The sequence below is a fragment of the Chiloscyllium plagiosum genome, chromosome 33, assembly GCF_004010195.1.
Source record: "Chiloscyllium plagiosum isolate BGI_BamShark_2017 chromosome 33, ASM401019v2, whole genome shotgun sequence".
NCBI lineage: Eukaryota > Metazoa > Chordata > Chondrichthyes > Orectolobiformes > Hemiscylliidae > Chiloscyllium > Chiloscyllium plagiosum.
Window position 1 is genome coordinate 16,417,457 of NC_057742.1, and position 8,046 is coordinate 16,425,502.

At 40.9% G+C, this 8,046-nt stretch overlaps 1 pseudogene; it reads left to right on the top strand.

Annotated features, from left to right (window-relative positions):
- The first annotated feature begins 813 nt into the window (after positions 1 to 813).
- LOC122540061 lies at positions 814 to 928 on the top strand (annotated as a pseudogene).
- Positions 929 to 8,046: the final 7,118 nt, after the last annotated feature.

The window sequence follows — 8,046 nt, forward strand, 5'->3', positions numbered from 1 at the left end:
CAGATTAATTAGGGTTTTGTGTGAGTACATATTTTGTGCTCTTGTAGTGCAGAGCCAGGAGCCTCGGGTTATGTCCCACCTTCTCAAGAGGAGTGTCATAAGATCCCTGAGCAGATTGATTTGAAAATGTCTGTGTGTACATATGTAGGGCTATTGTGGTGCAGTCATAGTGCCCCGGAAGGCCTGGATTCAAGCCCCATTTTCCCCAGGCATGTGTGTTGTGATGTGTCTGAATGGGTTAATGAAAAGTATCTGAGTATGTATATGGGGCTCTTGGCAGTATATATGTAGTTATTTTAAACAACTTGATTAGAAGTGTTACGACACACATAGTAGGTAGGTAATCAACAGGGATCTCCTGGCTCAGAGGTAGGGACACTACCATTCCGTACAAGCTCCTGTGGGGTGGCAGTGTTGTGATTAAGTCAATGGATTAGCCAATTAACTACCAGCTCCAGAGAACATGGGTTCAAGTCCTACTCCAGCAGCATGTGAAACTTAACATGAAAAATCCAGATTCAAGTTTAACCTGCCCTGAAGGTTGTCATAAAATCTATAAAGAAACAAAGGAAGGGGGTTTTATGGTGCATTGGTAGAGTCCTTGTTTCTGAGTTCAAGTCCTACTTGCCACAGGTGTGTCATAACTTAACAAAACAGATTGCTTTATAAAATAGTGAACATCTTCTGACACAGTGATAATGTCTCTACCTATGAACCAGAAAGCTCAGGTTCAGGTCCTGCATCAAGATATTAGAGTCACAGGTGTGTGAGATAGCATGTCGAAACAGTTTGGATTCTAAAACATTTTGGTGCTTGTTCCAGCAGCACACACACACACATATACACTAATATTGGAACAAGACTGAGCAAATCAGCATGGCTCATATATAAGGATGACACACAAATCTGTGAAGTTTTCCATTTTTCAAGGGCTCTTGTGGTACAGTGCTGCCGGGCTAGACAGTTCAGGTTCAAAGTCCTTCTGCCCCAGATAGCTGTCATAGAATGTTTGAATACATTTTTTATACTGTCCCTACCTCTGGATCAGAAGGTCTGAGTTCAAGTCTCACCCAAACAAGTTTATTTAAAACAATGTATCGAGACAATTACTCAAACTGTGGTGTGGCTGGGATGGTTAACAAAGTGTATGAAATGTGTAGATTTGTAAAAAGGGACAATGAATGCAAAACAAGTAAGTCATGTTCAATCTTTAAATCACTGGTTAGGCCTCATCTGGGGTTTGTTTCCAATTCTAGACACCACATTTTAAGATGGACTTCAAGTTCACCTAGAGAATACTTTTCATTGCAAGGAGAGATTGAGGATTGTTAAAGCAGCAAAGGTAAATCATAGAATTCCTACAGTACGAAAGCAGGGCGTTCAGTCCGTTAAGTCCCACATCAACCCTCTGAACAGCATACCACCTCCTTATCACATTCCTGCAATTCCCATGGCTAATCCATGTAGCCTGCATATCCCTGGACACTACAGGCAATCTAGCATGGCTAATCTACCTAACTTGCACATCTCTGGATTGTGGGAGTAAACTTGCACAGACACGGGGAGAATGTGCAAACTCCACACAGACAGTACCCAAAGCTGGAATTGAACCTGGGACCCTTGTGCTGTGAGGCAACAGTGCTAGCCATTATGCAACCCATAGTAAAGGATGCTCTAACAGCAAACCAATTTACAATGGATTTTGATCAGATCAGCAGAAAGAAACTATGTCCTGTGATGAGTGGTTCGGTGACACAAATCCTAGCTTTAAAATAATTAACGAAATAACTAGGAAGAGGATGGAGGAGAAATATTTGCAGGCAGAATGTTGCTGAGATCTGGAAGACAATATCTGAAAAATTGGTAGAATCATATTCCTTAGGATTCTTCAAAAGGCAGTTGTGCATGTACTTGAAGAGGACTAATTTATAGACTGATGGGGAAAAACTGACTAAACTAAATAGAAGGTCTCTTTCGAAAAGTGAGCACATGAAATCTAAATGGCCCTTTCTGTGCTGTAAAATTTTAGAATTAATGAGACTCCAATTTCTTGTGCAAACAAGATCAATTTTTAAAGATCTCCTGTGAGGTGTAGTATTTTACTTAACAAAAAACATTTTTCCTGTACAACTTAGATGAGGGGAGTACTTTACATTAATCACTTCATCTTTAAGATCGATTATTGGGGCAAAGCATTAGGCTTTCTTCTTTACAAAATCGCATTTTTTCTCAGGATGTGGGTAATTCACGCCTGGTCACATATTTGTACACAACTCTAGTTGCCCCCAAAAAGGTGATAATCAGTCTTGTGTTTGAATTGCTTCTGATAGTGTTCTTAAGATGGTGCTGGATAGGGGAACCCTTTCAGCCTGTGGTAGTTGCTAAGGGCCGTGAAACCTGCCTGGAGCACTTACTCAGCACTTACCCAGATGCTCCAAGGACACCATCTCGAGGCAGCTGTACTGTCCGTAACCTCCGTGAGGTGAAAACAACAAATGCTTGAGATCACTGTGGGTCAGACAGCAGCCACAGAGTTAAAAATCACACACCAGGTTATAGTCTAACACTATAAATTAGTCCTCTTCAAGTACATACATGCCCAACTGCCTTTTGAAGAATCCTAAGGAATATGATTCTACTAATTTTATTTGGAAGCACTAGCTTTTGGAACGCCACTCCTTCTTCAGGTGGTTGTGGAATAGGACCTGAAAGAGCGGCGCTCTGAAAGCTAGTGCTTCCAAATAAACCTGTTGGACAATCACCTGATGTTGTGTGATTTTTAACTCTGTGGAGGAAATGGGTACTGCAGATGCTGGCGATTAGAGTCAAGATTAGAGTGGTGCTGGAAAAACACAGCAAGTCAGGCAGCATCTGAGGAGCAGGAAAATCGACTTTTCGGGCAAAAGCTCTTCATCAGGAAGGGCTGATGAAGGGCTTTTGCCCGAAACATCAATTTCCCTGCTCCTCGGATGCTGCCTGACCTGCTGTGTTTTTCCAACACCACTCTAATCTTGATTTTTAACTTCATCCACTCCAGTCCAACACTGGCTCCTCCACATCATAGCATCCAGAAAGAGAGACCCAGCTAATGTTTCAAGTCTAGATGATTCCTCATCAGAGCTTAAGTGAAGTGTGGGGGGGCAGCTATAGTTTGGTGGGGATAAGAGTGGAGGCAGCCGGGCACTGGGTATAGGGTGCTGGTGGTGAAAAGATGTTGACAATTCAGATTAGGTGATTGGAATGTGGGAATGACTGAACACTGGTGTATCTCCAACCAGACTTAAAAGGACAGACAGTCCCCTGGGATTGGGGAGAGGGGAGAAAGGACATGATAACAAGCTAAAAGGGAAGAAATGGTTCATAATTTAAAGGTGTTGAACTCAATATTAAGTGCCTAGTCTGAAGGTGAGATGTTGTTCCTCCAGCTTGCGCTGTGATTCGTTGGAGCATTGCAACATGCTGAGGACAGATGTGTGGGCATGCGAGAAGACAATGTGTTAAAATGTTCATTTATAGGAAGGATGGGTTCTTGCTTGCACACAGACTGGAGGTATTCTGCACAACAATCACCCAGTCTGCATTTGGTTTCTTCAATGTATTGTAGACCACAGTGGGTGCAGCAAATACAATATAAAAGATTGGAGGAGGTGCAGGTGAAAAGCTGTTTCACCTGGAAAGACTGTTTAGGTCCTTGGATGGTGAGTGGAGGGGAGGTGATGTGGCAGGTGTTGCACCTTCTGCAGATGCATGGGAATGTGCCACGGGAAGGAGGGATGACTCGGGTCCATTCCACAACCACCAACACTTCAGCTCTGATGAAAAGTCATCACGACTTGAAACTTTAGCTTGATTTCTCTCCATGGATGCTGGCTGATCCACTGTGATCTCCAGCATTTGTTGTTTCCAGTATAGATTCCAGCATCTGCAGTAATTTGTCCCTATCTCCTGTGGGGTACTTGGAGGCGAATTGGAAAATCTATGGTCACTGACATCTTTAACTGGCCCCGATGGTATTTTGTGCTCCCATCTCTGACCCCACATTCTACTGGGTCAATGACCTACGGAGGCCAGACGATCACAGGAAATTGGTCCTCAGGGGTTTCCTTCAGGATTAGTTGCCAAGAGGCATCTTGCTGAACAGTATCAGTTTCTGATGACCTGATTCCTGTGTGGTGTCCTACAAATAAAGGACGGACTGCAGCATTGAAAGAATCACAAAGGTGCACCTCTTTGGTTCCACCTAACTACAGAACTTTATTTTTTAAATTGACTTACCTTTCCAGAGGCTATTTTCACAACCTTTATTAGTCCCAATCGTTGGGAAGGATCCTTAATCGATGTTAGGCCCCTCATTCATATATATGTTGGTGGTAGCAATTATGTCAGATGGAAACTTCAATTTGAGCCAGACATTTTCATTCATTATTCATGTTGCCCTGTCCCTTTCCCTTTTTACACCCATCTTGCACTGGTGAGGTGAGGTTATTAGTTGTATGTTTCAAAGAAAAGTAGACCGTTGAGCATGTCGGACCAAGGAAGAAACAAAAACCAATAAGACCCACTAGAGTGTGGTAATCAATAATTAGAATTTTTTTTATTCATTCCTGACCAGCATTTATTGCCCATCCATAGTTCCCCTTGAGAAGGTGGTGGTGAGCTGCCTTATTGAATCGTTGCAGTTTATGTGCTGTAGGTTGACCCACAGTGCCACTGGGGAGGGAGTTCCAAGATTGTGACTCAGTGACACTAAAGGAACTGCTATCTATTTCCAAGTCAGGATGATGAGTGGCTTGGAGGGGAACTTGAAGTTCCCATGTATCTGCTGCCCCTTGTTCTTCTGGTTGGAAGTGATTGTGGATTTGGAAGGTTGGAGAATTTCTACAGTGCAGCTTGCAAATGGTACAGACAACTGCTATTGGGTGTTACTGGTGAAGCGAGTGAATGTTTGTGGCTGTGGTAACAATCTAGTGGGCTGCTTTGACCTGGATGATGTCAAGCTTATTGAGTGTTGTTGAAGCTGCAACCATCCAGGCAACTGGGGAGTATACCATCATACTCCTGACTTGTGCCTTGGTGGACAGGATTTGGGAGTCACTCGCTGCAAGATTCTCAGTTTCTCACACTTTGTAACCACTGTATTTTTTTGACAAATCCCATTCAGTTTCTGGTCAGTGGTAACCCTGGGATGTTGATAGTGGGGAATTCAGTGATGGTGATGTCATTGAATGTCAAAACATTTGGAACTGTTTGATTAATACCAAGTCTGACCATTCACATAGGTTATTGGTTGTCAATACTCTGCATTTTCCAAGTTATACATTATAACTGCACTTTGGACTGCAGCCTACCATAAGACAATCAGCTAATTTTTATATTACATCTTTAATGAAAGTCATTTGCAATTGTATACATATGTATGCTGTATTTATAGTTTGGATGACCAATTTTCTTTTGTATTACTTTTGTAATGAAGGAGACCAATTGTTACATTTTAAGTTTATGGTTTACTCCTGTAGATTGGATGACTTTCAGAAACCATTTAGGCTTTCCTTGTATAATTTATAACTGTACTAATTGAGTGGCACAGTTTACATTTCATTCCAACAGCTCACAATTTGGAACATAGCCTTGGAAGTAGGGCACTTAGCCCATCAAGACTATTTTGCCATTTAATAAAATCATGGCTGATCTGCAGCTTAACTCTATATCCAACTTTGTCCCCTATTCCTATTAAATAACAACATCCAATCTCAGATTTAAGATTAACAATAGACCTGGCATCAATTCCTCTTTATGTTTCCAAAATAGAACTACCTATTTTGTATATTCTAATTTTGTTCGTTTAAGGTTTGCCTTTAATTTTTTGATTGCATTTTCTGTTTCCAGATTCCACTGGAAACCATGTCTCTAATCCATCTTGAAAACTTAGAGTAAATCACCCTTAGCCTCCTCAACTCCACTGAATAATTGTGTACATCTCCCACCCTTTGTTTTTACAGATTCACAATATGACTTGCAATATTTTATTAGTTTACTATTCTCTGAATATGGTAAAAACAATGACTGCAGATGCTGGAAACCACTGATGAAGGGCTTTTGCCCGAAACGTCGATTTTGCCTGTCCTCGGATGCTGCCTGAATTGCTGTGCTCTTCCAGCACCACTGATCCTATTCTCTGAATATGTATGGCCCACCAGCATTTAAAAAAAACCCTACTTGTTTGCACATTAAGCACAGCCTTCACTTTATAAGGCATCAAGGGGTAGAAACTGTTACTTGTGATTCTTTAAGAATCAAAAAGAGAGAATCAAAATCAAAAAACATGTTTACTTGAACATCTTTTCCAACATAAGAATTCCCAACTGGATGTAACAGCTATTCAGTTTGAAGAGTTAACTGTTTAGTTTGTAAAGTAATATTGGAGCCAAACATTCAACTGCACAGCCAGGAAACATAAAATTTAGCAAAATCTCTGACAGCAACCATTAAAAAAAAACCATGAAATGAACAGAATATAGAAAGGTAGGTTATTTAATGTTGTGCTTCACGAATGTATCCTATCGATTGTGATGGGATGGGTGGAAATGGATGATTTATCTGTCCCGTAGGTGTCATAAATTTTGTCCAAAGCAGACCCAGTTTTTCAGTTCAGCCTACCCTCATGCACTTAGACTGCATTTTTCTCTTCCCTGACTCTTTAAGGCAGCATATTTTTCCATCAAAATTGGTGCCGAGGGAGGATGTGTAGAAGACACCACAATCCTTAGTGCACCTACCCCTGTGAGCTTCCCAAGTTTTGCAGAGAAGGAAAGAAACAGTTCATTCATAAAAGCTACTATCCAGGGCTGGACAGCAGGTGGCTAAAAATAACAGTAGGATGCAGATGTCAGTGAAAAGTAAGTTTTATAGGGTATTAAAGTGTTTATTTAAGAGCATTGTCTAAATCCAACTGGTTTTCACTAGATAAATGGGCTAAGACAAACGCTGCACATTTCCACCTTTTTTGTTGAATGTTTCTGATAGTCTGGATGCAATTGCTGTTTCTCCACACTTAACACATTGCGTGAGTGCTGCAGATACACCACAAAACTCTAAGTCCCAGTGATGTTATGGATACTCTGCTGAGTTTTAATTCTGAAAATTATGTTGGTTTATTCCACACTCCTTGGATCCTATGAATAAAATATTCTCACCTCACCTCTTTTGACAACATGCATCATTTCTCAGACAAGCAACCTACTGCCTGTCTGCTGAACTACCTCCTAAGGTTAAATGTGGTTTGGAGTGAATTTGCTTCCCTCCACAAGGGACGTCTTTAAATCCATGCTTCCTACTTTTGCTGCAACTAAGATTGGGAACTCACTCTCAGTTGCTCCATCTTCCACTCTCTGAGTAAATTATGAAAGTGCTCTCCTGATGCATCACAAAACATCATACTGAGATTAAAGGCATGGTGATCAGTGCACCTGACTCACAGTTCAAATCATTACGTGCTACGTTCTCAAATTTAACCTGACATAAATTTTTAAAAAATAAATGTAATTATATTTTAGCAACTGTTGCATGTGTAAATAGTTATGTGAGAGCTATATTACAGCCAGGCTTGAACATCTGGTTAAAGATTACTCTTTGGATCATCCTCCACTTAATGCTGAAGCCATAAATTTGCATAGACTCACACAGCTACCCTGTTGTCCATTTACCCATCAGCTCATGGTGTCTGCTGTCTGTCCTGACATTCATATGTTCTAAGTGTTTCGGTTTTTTAGTGACTTCTGTGATCTAAACGTGTGAGAGTAGCCACCTGCTGGTTTAATGCGAAGAGTATTATAAATAAAATAAAATATAGTTTATTGTAACTCTGCAAACATTTAGATTATAGCAATAATTACTACATTACTTCAAATACTGTAAGGAGGTTGAGAGTTTCCTACGATCTTCCCTGACATCATCATACAAGGTGTTACTTACTGCACCGACCTAATACTAACTTTTCCAGACCGACATGCAACATCTTCCAAGCTTTTGCTGATTATTATGATTGCC